Genomic DNA, 26,169 nt, shown 5'->3' on the forward strand with positions numbered 1-26,169 from the left:
ATCGTTGGATGCGTATTTGAACATAGTGTTCAATGATATAAATTTTTGTGACATGCATAAACATTTCTTAGTTAAATATTTGGTCGAAATTTGGTACAAATTACAAAGAAATTTGGTACAAAATTTGAACCGTGTGCAATGACTTTCATTTTGCCTGTTGCTTCAATCACACATGGTTCCCAAAATTGGAACCGTGTGCAATGAATTTCGTTTTGCCTGTTGCGTCAATCACACACGGTTGGCTCTAGCAAACCATTGCCTCCGAAATTCTTTGTGGGACAGAAAACCCTCACCACCCAATTCAAAAAAGAAAAAAGAAAACCCTCGCCATCCCCACGTCACAAAAACCCTCACCCCCGCCCGCCACCCCCTCCGGTCCCCATTCACACCTGCACAAGCTCCTACGCATCTATGCATGGCACCGCCTATCATGGCGATAACCACTTAGCTCGATGCCTGCCGCCGCTGCCAGGCTGCCGACAAACCCCACCGCATTTCGCCACTTCCGCTTGCCACCGCCTATCGCCATCGACTTTCTCGACGCTGCTCGCGGTCGACCCAACTCCGCTCGGTTGGGGAATCTGTCGTACTGAGGGTTATTTCTCATGGACGACAAGGTAACTAATTTAGTGAGATATTATCTCATCTCTTATCCCAGTTCATCTGCCTCCTCTAATCACCCGGTGGAAATCGTCGTGAATTCATTTTTATTCGAGCTGATTTGAGGGTTTTCTTTCATTCATAAAGTGTACATTGCTCTGACACATCAGGACTTTGCGGCCTCCGCCAGAGATTCCATCTCACCGTACCAGATGACTTGAGGATGCGCGCGGTATGTTCAATCTGACCCTAAATCGGTTGGCATGGCCTACTTTCCTGAACATATTCTAAATATTGCTACATTTGAATAAAAGGTGCCACATGCACCATATACGTCAAAGGGGATTTCCCCCCTCTTCTTTCCATATTAGACAAATTAATGATGTACTGTTCTTTCAATTACTCTCATATTTCCATGACATCATGTTTACCCTATCTGTTTAATTATAGATTTTTGTCCTTTGATTTCAACTGCTGTACAGTTCTTTCAATTTGGGCCCATATTTGCATGTTACCATATTTTCTTTAACAATCCTACCATTTTCTGCAGCGCGTCCCTTGCTATGCAACAGAATATGTAGTGCACAATCTTTCCCTTTACATAAATCAAGACTACAGGGATGTCATACTGCACACAAACCATGGATTTACAATCGTTGCTACTGTAAGACTTGATGAACGTGGTGACTCCTATTTTGGCACTGGCTTTTGGACAGAAATTTCTAAGTTTTATGTACTGAAAGCTGGCACTAAAATTGCACTGGACATAAAAGGGCCTGGTCATGAGATATATGCTAACTTCCCCGACAAAATCATCCATCCAGACTTTGTTTGAAGTAAGTTTTATTTTCAACTATCTGCATGTTGAATTACCCAGCAATGTCAAATGAATTGTCTAGTATTTAAGCAACCAATTGTTATTCCCTTTTCTTACTATATTCCTACCTAATAACTTCTAGTTACCAATACACTTTTCTATTGCCCTGTTTTAACTAAATATTCCATGTACTCCCATTTCTATTAGAATGCGCCGCTGACAAGGAGACTCCGGAGGTGGAGAACGGGGCTGCCAACAAGCGGAGGCGGGGCGAGCTAGAACCGCAAGCGACTCCATCAGGCCTAGACTTCATCAGCAGCCTCCCCGATGATATGTTGACAGTCATCATCTCCCTCCTCCCAATCAAATATGGGGCGCGGACAACCGTCCTTTCCCGGCGGTGGCACCCCCTATGGAACTCCACGCCTCTCGACCTCATCGACACCCACGAGCTCTGCCATGGCTATCGCAAAAGCTTGGGTGCGTTCTCCAAGATCCTCGGCAGTCACCTCGGCCCAACCAGAGGCCTTAGAATGGGCAAGTTCCGTTCCAACGGCAAGGACCGAGCCAAGCTTGACGACTGGTTCCGATCCCCCGCCCTAGATCAGCTCGAGGAGCTCACTTTTGATGATGGGCATATGCGCTCATTGCCAACGTCCGCGCTCCGCCTCGCGCCCACTCTGCGCGTTGCCAAGTTCAGGAACTGCCATCCCCCACTTAACACGCGCCTGCTCTTATTCTACCATGACTGAAGCACCTCGAGCTCGTCGCCGTCTGCCTCCCAAATGGTGACATGGAGCGCCTGCTCCGTGGCTATACTGTACTCGAGTACCTTTGCATCAGGCGATCAATGGGTTGAGTACATTCCACATCACCTCCATGACTCTCCGGACTATTTATGTGTGTTGCTGGTTCGGCAAGAAGACATCACAAGATGTGTACCACGGTATGGTCACTGAGGACACACCTGCACTTGAGCGATTACTTGTACTTGATCAAGTAGGTACAACAAGAATCAATGTCATTTCTGCGCCGATATTGACAGTGGTGGGCTACTCGTTTGACAAATACTCTGAACTTGTTATTGGATCCACACCCGTTCAGGTACAACAGCCGCCTTCTACCTCTCCTTCTACAAATTAACATTATTTCTAATTTTTAAGATGTTTGTTCATCTGTCATTCAGAAAATGATTCCGACAAGCTTTACCCCAAAACTGCGCACAGTGAAGGTCTTGGCACTAGAATCTATCGGCCCCAACCTGGAGCAAGTTGTCAGTTTCCTGAGGTGCTTTCCGTGCCTGGAGAAGCTATATATCGAGATGATGTTCCTTTCCTGTTAAATTTTAACCATAAGGGAGTTCAATTTGTGACACCTTTTTCCAAGTTTACAATGACAATGTACTACGATTTCTGTAGGATTCTTTTGGAGGATTTCAGTACATACATGTCCCCCCCATATTGGTTGCTTGATCCATATGGTTACAATCCATATACATTTCTCCATTGGATTCATCTGTACTAGTTTTCTTAGGGAACTTTTCATCCACTCCGACCTCTTATGAAGATCGAAGATGGCATGTGAATGCCCATGTTAATCATGTCAGATCGAAGATGGCATGTTAGTGCATTTTACAAATCCTGCAAACCAAATAGGCTTGTGGTAGTGTTCAAAGCTGCATGTAGGTACTAACACGTTTTCTTCTTTTGCAGATAAGATTAGGCCCAGTGGTGGATAATGTGATACAATATAACAATCACGTCGAATGCCTAGATCTGCATCTCTCAGAAATTACTTTGAACTCCTACCGAGGGACCTTACCAGAGATTATATTCACCAGGTTCTTTGTTGTCAGAGCAAGGGTGCTGAAGGTAATGAGGTCTGCCCTACATTTATTTCGCAAAAATGAACGGTTTGTTGATCAGCGCCGGCGCCTGCGGCAGAATGGAATAGGCTCCAAAAATGCTGAATTTCATTTTGGAACTTCAGATGACAGAGTAATCGGAAGTCATCATGTCAACCCCATACATGACTTCTCAGTGGCTGGCCCCTTTGCAAAAATTGTGAGGTTTCGAAACCAGACTTAGAAGTGGTAATATTAGTTTGAACCTCTCTGATATCCATGTTCAGTGGATCAGCCCGAGCGTTTGCAGCTGATGAGCTGAATTTCATTTCTAATATCAGTTTGAACCTTGTAATCTTAGAATTTGAGCCATATAACTCTGGAATTTGAACCTTGTAATATTTCGAGATTTTGTGGTACAATCATTGAAATGGCATCGTATGAGACTCGTATATTGGTAGCACTATTTTGACCTTAATATGCAATGGTCTTAGATTTTATTAACCATTCTCGAATTTGTTTACCTTGTCGATCTCACAGCACACGATCTGTATAGCTAACTCGACTGTGATCTTTGACATTATTGCACATAGTTGGTTTCTTCCATCGTGTGCCCTGTAGAGCGCAAAATTAATTATCACACTCAAGTGTCCATCATCACCCTTCTGTGTAACTTTGACCTCATCACCCACGGGTAAACTTTTGACCGAAGTCATTCCACACACTTCATTTTTACAAAGCTTTTTGCCAATAAACGCCCATGATTTGTCCCTCTTCTAGACGACGCATGGCCAAACTACCCGGGCGGGAAGCTTGCGCGGTAGCGCAAGAACAGGCTCATCGACGATACATTTGGTGCCTCTTCGAGCCCAGGCGTGGTCAAATGAAATGCGTGCGGTGCGGTGTTGTCAAGCATGCACTGGAATCCTCCGCTATGAACACTGTGACTAGACGTGACAATTACAGGCCAGCTGGCCCCCATTTGTTACAGCGGCCATTTAACCCTTGTGTCTCTTCAACCTTGCGATCGTGCCCCACCATTGCAAAAAGCACACCCACCACGACAAATTCTTAGAGGGTATCCTGCGCGGCTCCAATGGCGCTCCGAGCGGCTGCCGACGATGAGCAGCAGTTCACCATGCATGCCATGGTGGACACCCACTGAAGGTTCACGGAGCTCTCGGTGGTGTACACCAACAACCCGGTCTGGGTGGAGCACTCCATCCACATCATGGAGCTGTTGCTTGACGAGGAGAAGTACAAGGTGGTCGGGTTCGATCTTGAGTACACCCGCGCTCGTGCCAGGTCTTGTCCCGAGGTTGCCGTCGCCCAGATGTGCATGCGCAACCACGTCCTCGTCTACCACTACTGCCTGGCCACAAGGCCTTGCGAGCGTTTCGCCAGGTTTGTCAACAGCCCCCACTACATGTTCGCTACGGTGGACATCACCAACGATGTCAAGGTGCTCAAGAATTCGGGCATCGCCTGCCAGAATCTTGTCGACATCCAGGGCCAGTACAAGATCTAGGGCAGCAAGGAGCATGAGAAGGATTCACTGGTTCACCTCACCGAGTCCATCATCGACCCCTACTATAGAGACATGAAGGATTCCTGCAACAAGGACAAGTGTGCCTAGCACTCGGCCTGGATGGAGAAACTCGACAAAGCTCACATCGTGTACGCGACCAAGGAGGCATACACGAGCTACGACATGTACAAGCGGATCATTGACATGAGGAAGTGCCTCCTTCCCCAAAACGGCTAGGGATCCAGCCGGAAGCAGAGCAATGGCAAGTGTCGTCACAACAAGAAGTAGATGATTAGATCCTCGTTTCTCCTAGTTTAGTATGCATGTAATTGCTTACTTTGGTGTGTGAAAATGTTATGTGTGTAGTCACTTGTGTAATTGTATGCTTAATTTGGTTATGCAATGCTGTCTTTTTAAGTATATATGTTGATGCTCTGTAGACAGAGCAAATCACATCGCACACGGACTAAACAATGGAACCCGTCAGTGATGATTTCATCAATCACTGACAATTGTATACCAGCAATCGTTCGCTCACAACACACACGGCTTGTTAACAGGAATTGCCTGTGTTGTTATCGGTCTTCCCACACATTTCCTATTACAGACCTGTTTGCCGTGTATCACACACATCTTGTTAAGTTGAACCGTTTCTGTTCTCTTGGCTCAACACAAACAGTACATCCGAGTGAACTGTATGCTGTATATCGCACACACCTTCATCTGGCGACAAACAGTTCATCCGAGTGAACCGTATGTTCTACATTGCACACGCCTTCATATGGCAGCCCATTTCTTTTGTTCCTCCTCATTGCAAACAGTTAATTGAACTGAACCGTATGCCCTGCATCGCACTCGCAACCAAAATCTGAACCGTGTTTGATGCATCCGACATCACAAACGTTTTGCACCTTTTTTGACGTTTTTTACACCACCATTTGCGATTATTTCCTCGCACACAGTTTCGTAGAAGGGTCTCTGATCGTAGTGTCGAGTTAGCAGCATCCTGCAGTAGTGCTAGGTAAGCGGCACTCACACCCCGTCAACTAAGCTCTTTTCTGGCACCGTTGCCCGGGAGGTTAGTGCTTGAAGGTATATCTTTAGATCTTGCAACCGAATCTTTTAGTTTCTTGTTTTATCACTAGTTTAGTTTATAAAAGAAAACTACAAAAAATGGAATTTAGGATGCCTCATTTTCTTCATCTTTATAATGTCTTTCGTGAAAATGATGGAAAGGAAAATTGTGCTCAAGTATTAGAGGAAGAAGTCAATAAATTGTTTGGCACTAAATCTTTGTATAATGAGCATGATTGCAATGTTTTTGGTATGAATTCCTTGAATATCCATGATGCTAATGATATGCAAAGCCACAAGCTTGGGGATGCTATGTTTGATGAAGATGATATTTTTAGTCCCCCAAGTTTTAATGAGAAAATTTATTATGATGATAGCATGCCTCCTATTTATGATGATTATATTTATGAAAGTGGATTTGGAGATGTCATGACTTTATTTAGTGATGAATCCACTATTTCGGAAGAGGTTCCTATTGATTATGAGAACAAAGTTGCTATCTGTGATGATTATTGTGATGACATGTATGCTATAAAGAATAATGATAACCATGAAACTTGTCATCATGATTTTAATTTTCAATTGGATTATGCCTCACATGATAGTTATTTTGTTGTGTTTGCTCCCACTACTATGAATGAGAAGAATTTTGCTCATGTGGAGAGTAGTAAAATTTCTATGCTTGTGGCTCATGAAAAGAATACTTTATGTGATGGTTATATTGTTGAATTCATTCATGATTCTACTGAAAATTATTATGGGGGAGGAGTATATGCTTGTAGGAATTGCAATAATATCAAGTTTCCTCTCTATGTGCTTAAAATCTTGAAGTTTTGCTTGTTTTACCTTCCTATGCTAGTTGATTCTTGTTCCCATAAGTTTTTTGCTCACAAAATCCCTATTCATAGGAAGTGGGTTAGACTTAAATGTGTTAGTCATATGCTTCATGATGCTCCCGTTATGTTTCAATTCTTATCTTTCATGTGAGCAACATTGAAATCATCATGCCTAGCTAATAAGGCATTAAAGAAAAGCGCTTGTTGGGAGACAACCCAATATTTACCCCTACTGTTTTTGTATGTTCACATGATTATGCTACTGTATTAATCATGTTTTATAGCTTTTGTTTCAATGAAGTGCCAATAAAGCCTTTGGGATAGTATGGATGATAGTTGACTTGATTCTGTGCAAAAACAGAAACTTTTGCTCCCAGTCCAGGAATTTTGAAAATTCACTGGAATGTGATTTTGATCTGATTTTTTGACACAATATTGATATACAAATTGTCTAGGTTGTCCTAATTTTTCAGAATTTTTGGAGTTCCATAAGTATGATTTTAGTTCAGATCTTTACATACTGTTCTGTTTTTGACAAATTCTGTTTTTGATACATAGTTTGCTTGTTTTCTAGTTCTATGGCTTATATTGCTTAATATAAATTGTAGAAATGATAGGTTACAGTAGGCATCATGTGAGAAAAATTATGAATATTGTCTTTACAGTACCAAAGTGAATGATTTGTTTTATTATACTAACGGAGTTCACGAGTTTTCTGTTAAGTTTTGTGTTGTGAAGCTTTCATGTTTTAGGTAGAGATTCGATGGACTATGGAATAAGGAGTGGCAAGAGCCTAAGCTTGGGGATGCCCAAGGCACCCCAAGGTAATATTGAAGGACAACCAAGCACCTAAGCTTGGGATGCCCTAGATGGCATCCCCTCTTTCGTCTTCGTTCATCGGTAACTTTACTTGGGGCTACATTTTTATTCACCACATGATATGAGTTTTGCTTGGAGTGTCATTTCATTTTATTTTGTTTTGCTTGATGTTTGAATAAAGTACTTAAGATCTAAAATTTTATTTATGAGAGGGAGTCTTCACATAGTCACATAATTATTCGACTACTCATTGATTTTCACTTATATCTTTTGGAGTGGTTTGTCATTTCCTCTAGTGCTTTACTTATATCTTTTAGAGCATTGCGGTGGTTTATTTTGAAGAAATTGATGAACTCTCATGCTTCACTTATATTATTTTGAGAGTCTCTAAACAACATGGTAATTTGCTTAGGTTATGAATTTAGTCCTAATATGATGGACATCCAAGAGGGATATAATAAAAACTTTCATATAAAGTGCATTGAATACTATGAGAAGTTTGATTTCTTATGATTGTTTTGAGATATAAAGATGGTGATATTAGAGTCATGCTAGTGAGTAATTGTGGATTGTAGAAATACTTGTGTTAAGGTTTGTGATTCCCGTAGCATGCACGTATGGTGAACCTTTATGTGATGAAGTCAGAGCATGATTTATTTATCGATTGACTTCCTTATGAGTGGCAGTCGGGGATGAGCGATGGTATTTTCCTACCAATCTATCCCCTAGGAGCATGCGCGTAGTACTTTATTTCGATAACTAATAGATTTTTGCAATAAGTATGTGAGTTCTTTATGACTAATGCTGAGTCGATGGATTATACGCACTCTCACCCTTCCACCATTGCTAGCCTCTCTAGTACCGCGCAACTTTCGCCGGTACCATACACCCACCATATACCTTCCTCAAAACAGCTACCATACCTACCTATTATGGCATTTCCATAGCCATTCCGAGATATATTGCCATGCAACTTTCCACCGTTCCATTTATTATGACACGCTCCATCATTGTCATATTGCTATGCATGATCATGTAGTTGACATTGTATTTGTGGCAAAGCCACCATTCATAATTCTTTCATACATGTCACTCTTGATTCATTGCACATCCCGGTACACCGCCAGAGGCATTCATATAGAGTCATATTTTGTTCTAAGTATCGAGTTGTAATTCTTGAGTTGTAAGTAAATAAAAGTGTGATGATCATCATTATTAGAGCATTGTCCTAGTGAGGAAAGGATGATGGAGACTATGATTCCCCCACAAGTCGGGATGAGACTCCGGACAAAAAATAAAATAAAAATAAAAAAAGAGGCCAAAAAAAAGAGTAGGCCCAAAAAATATCAAAGAAAATGAGAGAAAAGAGAGAAGGGGAAATGCTACTATCCTTTTACCACACTTGTGCTTCAAAGTAGCACCATGATCTTCATGATAGAGAGTCTCCTATGTTCTCACTTTCATATACTAGTGGGAATTTTCATTATAGAACTTGGCTTGTATATTCCAATGATGGGCTTCCCGAAATTGCCCTAGGTCTTCGTGAGCAAGCGAGTTGGATGCACACCCACTTAGTTTTCTTTTGAGCTTTCATACACTTATAGCTCTAGCGCATCTGTTGCATGGCAATCCCTACTCACTCACATTGATATCTATTGATGGGAATCTCCATAGCCCATTGATTCACCTAGTTGATATGAGACTATCTCCTTCTTTTTGTCTTCTCAACAACCACCATATTTTATTCCACCTATAGTGCTATGTGCATGACTCAGGCTCTTGTATCGCGTGGAAGTTGAAAAGGTTTGAGAACATCAAAAGTATGAAACAATTGCTTGGCTTGTCATTGGGGTTGTGCATCATTTGAACGTTTGTGTGATGAAGATGGAGCATAGCCAGACTATATGATTTTGTAGGGATAACTTTCTTTGGCCATGTTATTTTGAGAAGACATGATTGCTTTATTAGTATGCTTGAAGTACTATTGTTTTTTATGTGAATATTAAACTTTTGTTTTTAATCTTATGGATCTGAACATTCATGCCACAATAAAGAAAAATTACATGGATGAATATGTTAGGTAGCATTCCACATTAAAAAAATCTGTTTTTATCATTTACCTACTCGAGGACGAGCAGGAATTAAGCTTGGGGATGCTTGATACGTCTCCAACGTATCTATAATTCTTGTTTGTTTCTTGCTATTATATTATCAATATTGGATGTTTTATATGCATTTATATGCTATTTTATATGATTTTTGGGACTAACCTATTAACCTAGAGCCCAGTGCCAATTTCTGTTTTTTCCTTGTTTTTGAGTTTCGCAGAAAAGGAATATCAAACGGAGTCCAATAGACCTGAAAATTTACAGAGATTATTTTTGGAAAATATAAAAATAGTGGAACAAAAATATATTGAAGAAGAGTCCCGGGCCACCCCAAGGGTGGAGGGCGCCCCCCTATGGCGCACCCCTGACCTTGTGGCTGCCTCGTCGCCCCCCTTGACTTGTTCCCGACTCCAACACCTATTATAAATCCCAAAAGCCCCAGAACAGAACCTAGATCGCGAGTTTCGCCGCTGGAAGCCTCTGTAGCCACCAAAAACTAATCAGGACCCTGTTCCGGCACCCTGCCGGAGGGAGAAATCATCACCGATGGCCATCTTCATCATCCAGGCGCTCTCCATGACAAGGATGGAGTAGTTCACCCTCGGGGCTGAGGGTATGTACCAGTAGCTATGTGTTTGATCTCTCTCTCTCTCTCTCTCTCGTGTTCTTGATTTGGCACGATCTTGATGTATTGCGAGCTTTGCTATTATAGTTGGATCTTATGATGTTTCTCCCCCTCTACCTTCTTGTAATGGATTGAGTTTTTACTTTGAAGTTATCTTATCGGATTGAGTCTTTAAGGATTTGAGAACACTTGATGTATGTCTTGCATGTGCTTATCTGTGGTGACAATGGGATATTCACGTAATCCACTTGATGTATGTTTTGGTGATCAACTTGCGGTTTCTATGACCTTGTGAACTTATGCATAGCGGTTGGCACATGTTTTCGTCTTGACTCTCCGGTAGAAACTTTGGGGCACTCTTTGAAGTTCTTTGTGTTGGTTTGAATAGATGAATCTGAGATTGTGTGATGCATATCGTATAATCAAACCCGCGGATACTTGTGGTGACATTGGAGTATCTAGGTGACATTACGATTTTGGTTGATGTGTATCTTAAGGTGTTATTTTAGTACGAACTCTAGGGCTGTTTGTGACACTTCTAGGAATAGCCCAATAGATCGACCAGAAAGAATAACTTTGAGGTGGTTTCGTACCCTACAATAATCTCCTCGTTTGTTGTCCGCTATTAGTGACTTTGGAGTGAATCTTTGTTTCACGTTGAGGGATTGCTATATGATTTAATTATGTTATCATTGTTGAGAGAACTTGCACTAGTGAAAGTATGAACCCTAGGCCTTGTTTCGAAGCATTGCAATACCGTTTTCGCTCACTTTTTTTACTTGCTACCTTGCTGTTTTTATATTTTCAGATTGCAAAAACCTATATCTACCATCCATATTGCACTTGTATCACCATCTCTTCGCCGAACTAGTGCACCTATACAATTTAGCATTGTATTGGGTGTGTTGGGGACACAAGAGACTCTTTGTTATTTGGTTGCAGGGTTGGTTGAGAGAGACCATCTTTATCCTATGCCTCCCACGGATTGATAAACCTTAGGTCATCCACTTGAGGGAAATTTGCTACTGTCGTACAAACCTCTGCACTTGGAGGCCCAACAACGTCTACAAGAAGAAGGTTGTGTAGTAGACATCAAGAGAGAGAGAGAGAAAGAGAGAGAGAGAGAAAGAGAGAGAGAGCGATGAGGATCCACGAAGACACGTTCTCATGGACTCGGTGCGTGAGGGAATGGAAGGAAGAGGAGCGGGTGTAGGATCGAAAGTGTGTCTAGAGGAGGGTGATTATATTGGAAATATGGCCTCAGGCAGTAAAGTGGTTATTATTATATTTCCTTAGTCATTATAAAAGTTTATTATTCATGCTAGAATTTTATTGACTGGAAACTTAAATACATGTGTGGATACATAAACAAATACCATGTCCCTAGTGAGCCTCTACTAGACTAGCTCGTTGATCAAAAGATGGTTAAGGATTCCTGATCATAGACATGTGTTGTCACTTGATAACGGGATCACATCATTAGGAGAATGATATGATGGACAAGACCCATCCGTTAACATAGCATATGATCGTTCAATTTATTGCTACTGCTTTCTTGATGTCAAATACATATTCCTTCGACCATGAGATCATGCAACTCCCGGATACCGGAGGAAAACCTTCTGTGCTATCAAACATCACAACATAACTGGGTGATCATAAAGGTGATCTACAGGTATCTCCGAAGGTGTCTGTTGAGTAGGCGTGAATCGAGATTGGGATTTGTCACTCCGTATGATGGAGAGGTATCTCTGGGCCCTCTCGGTAATACAACATCACAAGAAGCTTGCAAGCAAATTGACTAAGGAGTTAGTTACGAGATGCTCTATTATGGAACAAGTAAAGAGACTTGCCGATAACGAGATTGAACTAGGTATGGAGACACCGACGATCGAATCTCGGGCAAGTAACATACCGACAGACAAAGGGAACTACGTATGTTGTCATAAAGGTTCGACCAAAAAGATCTTCATAGAATATGTATGAACCAATATGGGCATCCAGGTCCCGCTATTGGTTATTGATCGGAAAAGCGTCTCGGTCATGTCTACATCATTGCTTGAGCAATTTGTATAGCGCGAGGGCCTTCTCTCCTAGTCGTGAAATAAATCGACTTAGGGAGGCAACACATCGTGCCACTTTCTGCACATGCTTTACTTCTATTGGTACTTCTAATCATGTCAGTGCTCTGATCTTGTCCGGATTTGCTTCTATTCCTCTATGGGATACAATGAAGCCGAGCTGTTTGCCAGATGGCATGTCGAAGACGCATTTTCTGGATTTAACTTGATGTTGTATGTTCGGAGGTTTTTGAATGTTTCCGGAAGATCATCAATGAGCAAACTGCTTTGCTGATTTGTGGCTCTAGGCATGTTTGAATTATTCGCTGGTAAGTAGCACCAGCGTTTTTGATCCCGAAGGGCATTGTGTTGAAACAGAATGGCCCATAGGGAGTGATTAACGCAGTAGCTGCTTGGTCGAATTATTTCATTTTTTCTGCTGATAGTCGGAGTATACATCAAGGAAATAGAGAAGGTCATGCCCATCTATGGTGTCAGTCCAATGGATACAGGGGTACCATGTCATGTTTGCCTACGGCCCAAGATATGGCGCTTGTGGCCCAAGAAGAGCGGCCCAAGGCTAGGCCCCCGGGAAGCAAGCCACCTCGCGAGGAGCCAGCCCTACGAGGCTCCCCCACCAGCAGGTGAGTCGAAGCATACTTCACCAAGTCCTCGGCAACCTCGCGAGGTTGGCTTGCGGGACCGCCTCATGAGTCCTACCCCGCGAGGCCAGCCTTGGGGCCCTAGCCGTGAGGCCGTTCCGGTCACATGGGTGATGGCCTGCTGTCAGGATAAGTATGGCAGTGTACGACGGAGACCAGTTTTTGCTTCGGTGCTAAGGAAGCAACGGAGCCAGCCTCCCTCCAAAGCAAGTCCCAAAGTTTTCCCCTTTGGTGAATGAAGACCAAGACAGCTCGGTGCCCAGGAAAAGCGTCATGGCTGAGCCCACGTTTACATCAGGATACGCCTTTAGCAGGCGAAGACCACCTTTGGCCAGGATAAGCCTGCAGCCTTGTTCCCCTTCAAACTTGCCGCCCTGTGGAAGCCCTTTCCCGCTCATATTTTCGGGGAAGAGGCCCAAGGCATTATAAGAACGGAGGAAGGCCATTGTAGAGGGGGACCCCGACTCCTCACCCGCCTTGTAGCTTCGAGTGCACTGTTGCCCATCCCAATCAAGCAGGAGTAGGGCTTTACACCACCATGGTGGCCCGAACCTGGGTAGCTCGTGCGTGCCCTTCGAGTCTGGTGAGAACCAGCGTGCCCGTCGTAATCCAACCGTAGTCTTCGTCGTGTCCTAGTTCGCCAAGCAAAGCCCCCCCAGAGTTCGAACCCTAGTTCTTGGGGAAGTTTCTTGGACATCGATCCTAGACTCCGACATTTGGAGCGCCAGGTAGGGGGACTTCCCATCTTCGCACCATCGACCTCAATGTCAACGCCAGCATGGATGAAGCCGCCGCTCACCGAGCCGCCACCAGAGTCCACACGCCGCTCGCCGCCCGAGGTGCCCCTGGGCGGCGCCCTCGTGCCGCCATCGAGCCTGTTGGGGAGCGAGTGGCCTCCTCCGTCCACCTGTCGGCGAACAAGCAGGCGCGTGGCCGCTCCGCCAGCGCCTCCTCGCTCGCGTGTCACAACTCTCCTGCTCCGCATGCCGCACTGCTCATGGCACAAGAGCTGCTGCGCTATCGCCCCACCGAGGACGGCTGCGATCCCTAGCTTAGCTGCATCACCGAGCTCGTCGATGCTGCACGCGATGGCCCGACGCCCTCCCGCTCCCTGTGTAACGCCCACGATGCGGCTATATCTCCCACGTGTCGAGGCACGACTTAGAGGCATAACCGCATTGTGGTTTGTCGCAAGAAGGGTCATCTTCACACAATCCCATGTAATGAACAAGAATGGGATAAAGAGTTGGCTTACAATCGCCACTTCACACAATACATAAATAAAACATACATCATTCAGAGGACACACATAGACCGACTACGGTCAAAGCCAAAAGAAAAGAAAATAACCCAACTGCTAGATCCCCGATCGTCCCAACTTGGCTCCACTATTGATCAACATGAAAAGAAACAACACAACAAACAAGACCTGCACTAGCATCGTCGGCACCTGCAACTGTTTTGGAAGTATCTGTGAGTCACGAGGACTCAGCAATCTCACACCCGCGAGATCAAGACTATTTAAGCTTAAAGGAAAAGGATGGGGTAATGAGGTGGAGCTGCAGCAAGCACTAGCATATATGGTGGCTAACATACGCAAATAAGAGCGAGAAGAGAAGCAACGGAACGGTCGTGAACTAGCAATGATCAAGAAGTGATCCTGAACTCCTACTTACGTCAAACATAACCCAGGAACCGTGTTCACTTCCCGGACTCCGCCGAGAAGAGACCATCACGGCTACACACGGAGTTGATGCGTTTTAATTAGGGTCAAGTGTCAAGTTCTCTACAACCGGATATTAACAAATTCCCATCTGCCACATAACCGCGGGCATGGCTCTCGAAAGTTTATACCCTGCAGGGGTGTCCCAACTTAGCCCATTATAAGCTCTCACGGTTAATGAAGGATAAACCTTCTCCCGGGAAGGCCCGATCAGTCTCGGAATCCCGGTTTACAAGACATTTCGACAATGGTAAAACAAGACCAGCAAAGCCGCCCGATGTGCCGACAAATCCTGATAGGAGCTGCACATGTCTCGTTCTCAGGGCAACACCGGATGAGACATCCTACGAGTAAAACCAGCCCTCAAGTTTCCCCAAGGTGGCCCCGCAGTCTGCTCGGTTCAGACCAACACTCGAAGGAGCACTGGCCCGGGGGGGGGCATTCTAAAATAAAGATGACCCTTGAGTCTGCAGAACCCAAGGGAAAAGGGGATAGGTGGTAGCAAATGGTAAAACCAAGGTTGGGCCTTGCTGGAGGAGTTTTATTCAAAGCGAACTATCAAGGGGGTCCCATAAATCACCCAACCGCGTAAGGAACGCAAAATCAAGGAACATAACACCGGTATGACGGAAACTAGGGGCGGCAAGAGTGGAACAAAACACCAGGCATAAGGCCGAGCCTTCCACCCTTTACCAAGTATATAGATGCATTAATTAAGATAAGAGATATTGTGATATCCCAACATAAACATAATCCAACATGGAGCAATCTTCATCTTCACCTGCAACTAGCAACGCTATAAGAGGGGCTGAGCAAAATCGGTAACATAGCCAAACAACGGTTTGCTAGGAAGGGTGACAAAGGTTAGAGGTTCATGGCAATATGGGAGGCATGAAATAGAAAGTGGTAGGTAGCGCTGCATAGCAATAGAGCGAACAACTAGCAAGCAAAGATAGAAGTGATTTCGAGGGTATGGTCATCTTGCCTGAGATCCCGCAAAGAAGAAGAACGAGTCCATGAAGAAGACAAACGGATGTAGTCGAACGAATCCTCACAACTCCGGAACGAAACCGAAGCTAACGAGAGAAGCAAACCGGAAAGAAACAAACAACATAGTAAACAACCACCACATACACATGGCATGATGCAAAAACAAATATGATGCATGTCCGGTTTAATGAGGCATGGCATGGAAAAGTGCAACAAACAACACTACAAATTAAGTGGAGCTCAATATGCAACGAGTTGCAAATTGACGAAACACCACATCAATTATTTAGTTCTATCTCATTATGTACTCGACCATATTAAATGTTGATTACCATGGCAAGAGGTGAAGCATAATAAACTATCTATTTAAGCAAGTTAAATGAGGCATGAAATAATAAACAACAATTTCGGAAAATCCCCATGTGTCATTTAGCAATCTTAAGGCAAACATCAATTTTAGACATTTTAAATGTTGTTATCATGATGCGAATGACAGATGTAAGTTATATGCAATTTTATGAAAGTGTTGGTATAAAATGATACGAGGCATTTGTTACCGTGGTGGAAGAAAGGGGTGCCACGGCAACGAATCCGAAAATGATGCCACGGCAACATAATGGCGATCCGACAACTCGTCGAGATGTCGGTGCAAAAGAATTTGTGGATGAACGGAACATGCAAACGATGGTGGGGTGATCCCGGTTACCGGGTTCCCACATGACGGTGGCAAAGAAACGAGGAACGTGCAAGGACCAATTCGGACATGGTGCAAACACGGGCATCTCATACAACACGCATGCATTCGTCCACGGGTCATCGCCTCGGGGTTATACCTTCGAAGCGTGCATTTTTGGAGCGGTTCAAAATCGTCGAGGGAAGTAGTGGTACACGAAGGTAGTTGAACTTGACGGTTCCGTTACGCGGGTCTTTGGCGACGGTAGTGGTACACGTTTTCGTAGATGTTCGGGTCGTCGGTAGAGGTACTTGACGTTATCCGGGACGGTCTTGGTGTATCCGGGGCTCCGGATGTCGTGGTACTTGGCAAAATTCTCGGCGAAGATTGACGGTCCGGGTACGGGTCTCGCAGTGTAGTCAAACTTGATGTATCCGAAGAAATACTTGGTGAATCCACGTAGTCGAACACCGTCGTAGTGGTACTTGCCGCTCATTGTGTAGTTGAACACGGGGTTCCTCGGAGGATCGGTCTCAGTGATCCAGTGGCAGCAGCAACGCGGTATACGGGGCAACAGTTGGAGGAGCTCCCGGTGACGCAGGGGAGCAGCTGGGACTTGGTGAAAAGCGGCGCCAGCGAGGCTTGCTGCCGGCATGGGGAGGTAGACCGGCGGGGCAGGAGGTCGACCCCGACGGAGACCCAGGGCGGCGCGGCGAACTTGGCGAAGCAGGGGAGGTCCGGGGCGCCGGGAACCACGACGGCGGAGCGGATCCTGCCGGAAAGAGGACGGGGACGGCGCGATGATGGGGTCGTCGGAGCGGCGCATGGGCGGCGGGGCCGCCAGAGGAGGAGGCTGCGGCCTCGCGATTTTCGGCGGCGGGGCACCGGACAGCGTGCAGGACCACGGCGAGGACGCGAGGGAGAGGGGCGGCGCAAGGCGGCGGTGCTCGGTGGTGCTGGTCGCCGGAGCAAGCGGCGGCGAGGAGGTGGTCGAGTGTGGGGGTCTCACGGTGGAGGCGGCGAGGGGATCGGGTGCAGGGAGCTCCTCTCCCTGGCTCGATGCGAGCGTGTGAGTGGCGGCGCTAGCAGGGGAATGAGGGAGAGGGGGGTCGAGCGAGAGGGTGGATAAGAGGAGACCGGGCAGGCCTCTTGGGCTGGCTAGGTCAGGCCGCAGGTGGCCTTAAGCGGGCTTCGGCTATGCACTGCTCCCCTCTCTCTAGGTATTCTCCTAACAGAAAAATAGAGAGACCAAAAAGAATCAAGAGAAGAGGCCATGGAGAAGAATACAATGGTGGGATATTTTTGTAAGGCTTTATGGAATGTTTCCAACCCAACAAAAGTGGTTCCAGCAAAATAGGCGAAGTTAAACCCAAAATTATTTAACTTGCGCGAAAGGAGTTTGAATGGAGTCTAGGATTTAGGAGTGTCCAGAAATGTTGAGACTCTAGGAGGAGCCTCGAAAAATGGAGAAAGAAATATGGAGAAAGTTTGGAGAACAAACATGAAGAAAAAAGCATGAGAATTAAATTGCAAGTGTGTTATGGTGATTCCAAAGTTAATGGAATATTTTTAATATAGCTCCCTAATATTAGGAGGATATGTTATAAAGAGAAATCACCATCTGAATTCCCTCGATTTAAATAGATCGAAGATCCATGCAATTTATTTAGTTGAGTTTTAAAAATTAATGACATGATGGCATGATGACATGATGCAATGCAAAAATAAAAGAGCAAGCGCCAAAAGAAACACGCGGAGATCACAAAAAAATATGGAAGTCTTCTGAAGCGTCGGTCTCGGGGCGTTACAACACTCCACCACTACGAGAGGATCTCGTCCCGAGATCTAGGATGGCACCGAAGAAAAACGGAAGGGAAGAGGTAAGACAAATTTCTTCTTTGACAAACGAGTGAAACCAAAGAACCTTGAGAGGTCGCAAAGCTTGAAGAAATGACACGACGGAGGTGAACAAAATTTACAACATTCCGTTCAGCAAGAGGAACAAGGACCATTGCGAGAACCTTTGTAGGTTGAAGAATATGAAACAAGAGCTTAACGGATCAAAAGGAATATGAAAGCACACCGGTAGAAAAGAGAAGCAAGGAACTCCATGAGAACCTTGAGGTTAAGTGACACAATAGATATTTAAACCACTCCGGTTAAAACAAGATAGAGAAGGAATAAGAATGATATAATTTGGGCAACACTCCGACTGTAAATGGAAGGAATTGAACATGATCTTGACAAGATGAGAGGATACTCGATGAAATTAACAACACATTGCCTCCGGAACTAAAGAAATAATGGCACAAGGGGTAAGAAAGATTTCAGACAACACTCCGGTTGAGGAAGGAGACAAAACTTGATAAGATGAGAGAACTCGAATGAAAACACGACACTCCGGTTAAATGTATAAGTAAGAAAAGAACATGATCCTCACAATTCGAGATGATGAGCGAAGAGAGCCACATCACCATGCCTCCGAAAGAAAAAAATAGAATTTAGATCATTGGAATAAGGAATGGAGAAGAAAATGACAACTTCTGCCACAAATGAGCTTGGAAAGCATCCTTCCGAGAAGGTTATAACGGAGTTGTTGGAAAAAAACCAACAACAAAAGGATAAGAACTTCGTGGGCTTATGGAGAACATCTCGAAACTTGAGGTGAAATTCTGCCACTAACGAAAACAATTGCTTGCTTGAGATCAACGAAGAGATGAAAACTTCTCTCGCCGAGAGGATAGGAGAAAATTTGGATCATTGATAGACACCACAATTAGCAACATTCCTTAGGGAAGGCTTTAGGTGAAACATGACACAAGATAGATTCAACAAAGAGATTGGTGGATTTAAAATATCTCATTCTTGACAACATGTGAATCATGAAACGCGAACTCAAATTGTCAAGAATGACAAAACACCACCTCAAAAGATAGAGAGAAAGAATTGCACTTCGGAATGCAAGATGAAGAAAGCTTGAACTCCTTAAAACAAACATGTGTTGAACACCATGTTTATCTTTGAGTATAGCTTGGCGGATCTTAACTCCGAGAGAAATCTTGAAGAACAATTGAAGAATGAAAAAAATCCTTGACGAAGCACCATGTAGAGCCTCCATGAAGAACTCCGGTAATAAAAGAATGATCAAATGAAATGGAAACTTGAAAAGAACTCCGGGAGAAGCCTTGCAATGATTTAGATGGAGCTTTGAAATGATATAATTGAAATAACTTGGAGCTCCGGAAAGAAAAGATGAACAACTTGGAACCGAGAGTTTGATATCGTGAACGAACTCCAAAAGAAGGGATTAAACACTTGGATGAAACAAGAATAAGAATTACATTATGCGTATCCTTCACCAATTTAAATTGATGACAAGCAACAGATCTTGCATACTACTTATTCTCGTAGAAAGGATTAACATAGATATTGCACAAACTTGGGAAGGCCTTCATCGAACCACCGGTAGGATTGAAACAACGAATAACTTGATATGTGACGAAGGAAGAGAAATCTTGAACGAACCACCGTAAGAATTGGAAATGAAAGTAGCAAAGGCACAATTCAACGGAAAGAATTAGAAAAGAATGAAGATACTTGGCAGAATTTAGACACATGAGAATGAAAGATCATGAACTGATTAGAGGATACTTGAACGATGCACCGGCAAGATTTGGAGAACGAGAGTTGAATGTTGAGAACGAATAAATCTTCTGAAATGATGGTCTCCGGATGATCAAGAAATGAAAACAACTCTGGAATGCTCCGGATGGGTAAGAAAAGAATTACGCGATTGGAAACAATTTGAGAGGATGGCAACAAGTTAGAACCATGAATCTTCAAGAGAACGGACCAAGATTCAAGAGAATTTCTTCTTCGTTCTTCAAATGTTGAGAATGATGACAAGAAACACCACCATGAATTGTTGAGGCACTCCGGAATGAAAATTGGAAAGGTTGAATCAACGATGAAAAGAATTTGAAAGATCTTGGAGAAAGACATTTAACTGATGATAAATCATTCTTATGTCAAACTTTGAAAAGAATTTGGGAATAACTCCAGAAAATTAGAAGAGTCAGGTAAGATCCTAGGAAAAGACCTGTGGGTTAGGGCCCACTCAAAAGAAACACCGTTGAATGATTGCTTGAAAAGGAGATTGCACCGGTTGAATTAAATGGCTTGAATGAGATAGCATCCTCAAAAGAACTTGAACGGATTGGGAATGGAAATGTGAATCTTCTGAGGTATCTTGTACACTCCGGAACCAATGAATGGCGAGAAGTGGATGATTAAAAGGTACACCAGCATGAGAAAGCATTTGAAAGGAGGAAAGGTCTATAATCAACACTGAAAGCTTCAATTGAATCCACCCGAAAAGAATATGAGAATGAAGAATGATAAACTTGAAGCTTCCTGAGCATCTTCCTGAGAATCACCAGATAAGAACATTGATTGAAAAGAATGAAGGGACTTCACGTGAATAAAATGGATACTTGGTTAAGAAATCTGAGTCCTTGAAGCAAGAGGGTGGGAGGGCGGGAAAAACAAAGGCACCTTGGGACGGATGAAACAAACACCGTTGAGAAAACTTAGAGTTGATCTTGCGGATGTTGAAAATGATCGGATCCACTTGAAGAGAAGCACACCAGTTGGAAATAGAATTAACATGACGACCTCGAGATCAAAAAAGATTAGTATCCATATAGAAATATGAGAACACCGTTTAGGAAAGGTATGGATTCAGCATTTGACTTCGAAGCAAATCGAATACCAGAAAACAAAACAAAACAAAGGATTGGCTTGCAAAATAAGCCGGAACAAACATATGATAGAGATTTCGTCCGAAGTTTTCGTGGTGGGGCCCACACGGGCTCAATCGTACAACACCATCATGTACAAGGCAGTGCACATGACATACGAAGCGTCCCCGAGTCGGCATAGCCAAGGACTCTTTAAGACACTACGAGACCACTGTAAAACCAACCGTGGAAAGGCGGACCACTAGACGTCGAACCCCAATCTCATATCATGCGTCTGTCGGAAAGATATCCTAGGAGCTACTTGAATTCCCACTTATAAACTCCCGAAACTTTCTGGTTATGCAATCTGGTGTTGGGGATACAGGGGACACAAAATATATCACCCAAACTAACAATACCTAGATCCAGCTGTATCCATCCGTCAACACATAACCAAGAAAACTCCGGAAATCGTTTACCTCAACCTTCGAAAAGCATCCGTTATACAAGTTATGGCAATACTCCCGAACTCCCGCCCCAGTACTGGGTGGCGTCGAGGTGATCTCACCAACAACTGCATAAAAGAGATTTCGATGTCGGCGAAACTCAGGTATTCCAGAACTGCAACGATAAAATTGTGACGACAACACCTCGGAGCTCAACTCCCCGGGACACTGCCACAACCCCTAAATGTCAGGAGGCACCAAGAACAATGTTCTCGTCACAAAACCATCGGAACGATTCCAAGATACCCGCGTGATCCTAAAAAATTTTAGTGAAATTTGAGGAGAGAAAAGTCAAAACTTCTACGTCAGGAGACCTCACCAGAGCGACGAAGGGACTGAGGAGTAAAAAGAATCCTACTCTCCGATATATATAATCCTAAGACTCAAAACATTTTTGTTCTAGACTCAACAACGCCAGCGATTCGATCAAGCAGGGGGCTCCTAAGTCGGGGATGGCTCTGATTACCAACTTGTAACGCCCACGATGCGGCTATATCTCCCACGTGTCGAGGCACGACTTAGAGGCATAACCGCATTGTGGTTTTGTCGCAAGAAGGGTCATCTTCACACAATCCCATGTAATGAACAAGAATGGGATAAAGAGTTGGCTTACAATCGCCACTTCACACAATACATAAATAAACATACATCATTCAGAGTACACACATAGGCCGACTACGGCAACCAAAAGAAAAGAAGACAACCCAACTGCTAGATCCCTGATCGTCCAACTGGGCTCCACTACTGATCAACATGAAAAGAAACAACACAACGAACAAGATCTTCATCGAGCTCCCACTTGAGCTCGGTTGCGTCACCTGCACTGGCATCGTCGGCACCTGCAACTGTTTTGGAAGTATCTGTGAGTCACGAGGACTCAGCAATCTCACACCCATGAGATCAAGACTATTTAAGCTTAAAGGAAAAGGATGGGGTAATGAGGTGGAGCTGCAGCAAGCACTAGCATATATGGTGGCTAACATACGCAAATAAGAGCGAGAAGAGAAGCAACGGAACGGTCGTGAACTAGCAATGATCAAGAAGTGATCCTGAACTCCTACTTACGTCAAACATAACCCAGGAACCGTGTTCACTTCCCGGACTCCGCCGAGAAGAGACCATCACGGCTACACACGCAGTTGATGCATTTTATTTGGGGTCAAGTATCAAGTTCTCTACAACCGGATATTAACAAATTCCCATCTGCCCCATAACCGCGGGCACGGCTCTCGAAAGTTTATACCCTGCAGGGTGTCCCAACTTAGCCCATTATAAGCTCTCACGGTCAACGAAGGATAAACCTTCTCCCGGGAAGGCCCGATCAGTCTCGGAATCCCGGTTTACAAGACATTTCGACAATGGTAAAACAAGACCAGCAAAGCCGCCCGATGTGCCGACAAATCCCGATAGGAGCTGCACATGTCTCGTTCTCAGGGCAACACCGGATGAGACATCCTACGAGTAAAACCAGCCCTCAAGTTTCCCCAAGGTGGCCCCGCAGTCTGCTCGGTTTGGACCAACACTCGAAGGAGCACTGGCCCGGGGGGGTCTAAAATAAAGATGACCCTTGAGTCTGCAGAACCCAATGGAAAAAGGGGATAGGTGGTAGCAAATGGTAAAACCAAGGTTGGGCCTTGCTGGAGGAGTTTTATTCAAAGCGAACTGTCAAGGGGGTCCCATAAATCACCCGACCGCGTAAGGAACGCAAAATCAAGGAACATAACACCGGTATGACGAAAACTAGGGGCGGCAAGAGTGGAACAAAACACCAGGCATAAGGCTGAGCCTTCCACACTTTACCAAGTATATAGATGCATTAATTAAGATAAGAGATATTGTGATATCCCAACATAAACATAATCCAACATGGAGCAATCTTCATCTTCACCTGCAACTAGCAACGCTATAAGAGGGGCTAAGCAAAAGCGGTAACATAGCCAAACAACGGTTTGCTAGGGAGGGTGACAAAGGTTAGAGGTTCATGGCAATATGGGAGGCATGAAATAGCAAGTGGTAGGTAGCGCTGCATAGCAATAGAGCGAACAACTAGCAAGCAAAGATAGAAGTGATTTCGAGGGTATGGTCATCTTGCCTGAGATCCCGCAAAGAAGAAGAACGAGTCCATGAAGAAGACAAACGGATGTAGTCGAACGAATCCTCACAACTCCGGAACGAAACCGAAGCTAACGAGAGAAGCAACCCGGAAAGAAACAAACAACATAGTAAACAACCACCACATACACATGGCATGATGCAAAAACAAATATGATGCATGTCCGGTTTAATGAGGCATGGCATGGCAAAGTGCAACAAACAACACTACAAATTAAGTGGAGCTCAATATGCAACGAGTTGCAAATTGACGAAACACCACATCAATTATTTAGTTCTACCTCATTATGTACTCGACCATATTAAATGTTGATTACCATAGAAAGAGGTGAAGCACAATAAACTATCTATTTAAGCAAGTTAAATGAGGCCGGAAATAATAAACAACAATTCCGGAAAATCCCCATGTGTCATTTAGCAATCTTAAGGCAAACATCAATTTTAGACATTTTAAATGTTGTTATCATGATGCGAATGACAGATGTAAGTTATATGCAATTTTATGAAAGTGTTGGTATAAAATGATACGAGGCATTTGTTACCGTGGTGGAAGAAAGGGGTGCCACGGCAACGAATCCGAAAATGATGCCACGGCAACATAACGGCGATCCGACAACTCGTCGAGATGTCGGTGCAAAAGAAATTGTGGATGAACGGAACATGCAAACGATGGTGGGGTGATCCCGGTTACCGGGTTCCCACATGACGGTGGCAAAGAAACGAGGAACGTGCAAGGACCAATGCGGACATGGTGCAAACACGGGCATCTCATAAAACACGCATGCATTCGTCCACGGGTCATCGCCTCGGGGTTATACCTTCGAAGCGTGCATTTTCGGAGCGGTTCAAAATCGTCGAGGGAAGTAGTGGTACACGAAGGTAGTTGAACTTGACGGTTCCGTTACGCGGGTCTTCGGCGACGGTAGTGGTACACGTTTTCGTAGATGTTCGGGGTCGTCGGTAGAGGTACTTGACGTTATCCGGGACGGTCTCGATGTATCCGGGGCTCCGGATGTCGTGGTACTTGGCAAAATTCTCGGAGAAGATTGATGGTCCGGGTACGGGTCTCGCAGTGTAGTCAAACTTGGTGTATCCGAAGAAATACTTGGTGAATCCACGTAGTCGAACACCGTTGTAGTGGTACTTGCCGCTCATTGTGTAGTTGAACACGGGGTTCCTCGGAGGATCGGTCTCGGTGATCCAGTGGCAGCAGCAACACGGTATACGGGGCAACAGTTGGAGGAGCTCCCGGCGGCGCAGGGGAGCAGCTGGGACTTGGTGAAAAGCGGCGGTAGCGAGGCTTGCTGCCGGCGTGGGGAGGTAGACCGGCGGGGCAGGAGGTCGACCCCGACGGAGACCCAGGGCGGCGCGGCGAACTTGGTGAAGCAGGGGAGGTCCGGGGCACCGGGAACCACGACGGCGGAGCGGATCCTGCCGGAAAGAGGGCGGGGACGGCGCAATGATGGGGTCGTCGGAGCGGCGCATGGGCGGCGGGGCCGCCAGAGGAGGAGGCTGCGGCCTCGCGATTTTCGGCGGCGGGGCACCGGGCAGCGTGCAGGACCACGGCGAGGACGCGAGGGAGAGGGGCAGCGCAAGGCCGCGGTGCTCGTTGGTGCTGGTCGCCGGAGCAAGCGGCGGCGAGGAGGTGGTCGGGTGTAGGGGTCTCACGGTGGAGGCGGCGAGGGGATCAGGCGCAGGGAGCTCCTCTCGCTGGCTCGATGCGAGCGTGTGAGTGGCGGCGCTAGCAGGGGAACGTGGGAGAGGGGGGTCGAGCGAGAGGGTGGATAAGAGGAGACCGGGCAGGCCTCTTGGGCTGGCTAGGTCAGGCCGCAGGTGGCCTTAAGCGGGCTTCGGCTATGCACTGCTCCCCTCTCTCTAGGTATTCTCCTAACAGAAAAATAGAGAGAGACCAAAAAGAATCAAGAGAAGAGGCCATGGAGAAGAATACAATGGTGGGATATTTTTGTAAGGCTTTATGGAATGTTTCCAACCCAACAAAAGTGGTTCCAGCAAAATAGGCGAAGTTAAACCCAAAATTATTTAACTTGCGCGAAAGGAGTTTGAATGGAGTCTAGGATTTAGGAGTGTCCGGAAATGTTGAGACTTTAGGAGGAACCTCGAAAAATGGAGAAAGAAATATGGAGAAAGTTTGGAGAACAAACATGAAGCAAGAAGCATGAGAGTTAAATTGCAAGTGTGTTATGGTGATTCCAAAGTTAATGGAATATTTTTAATATAGCTCCCTAATATTAGGAGGATATGTTATAAAGAGAAATCACCATGTGAATTCCCTCGATTTAAATAGATCGAAGATCCATGCAATTTATTTAGTTGAGTTTTAAAAATTAATGACATGATGGCATGAAGACATGATGCAATGCAAAAATAAAAGAGCAAGCGCCAAAAGAAACACGCGGAGATCACAAAAAAATATGGAAGTCTTCTGAAGCGTCG

The sequence above is a fragment of the Triticum aestivum genome, chromosome 7D (assembly GCF_018294505.1).
Source record: "Triticum aestivum cultivar Chinese Spring chromosome 7D, IWGSC CS RefSeq v2.1, whole genome shotgun sequence".
NCBI classification, from domain to species: domain Eukaryota; kingdom Viridiplantae; phylum Streptophyta; class Magnoliopsida; order Poales; family Poaceae; genus Triticum; species Triticum aestivum.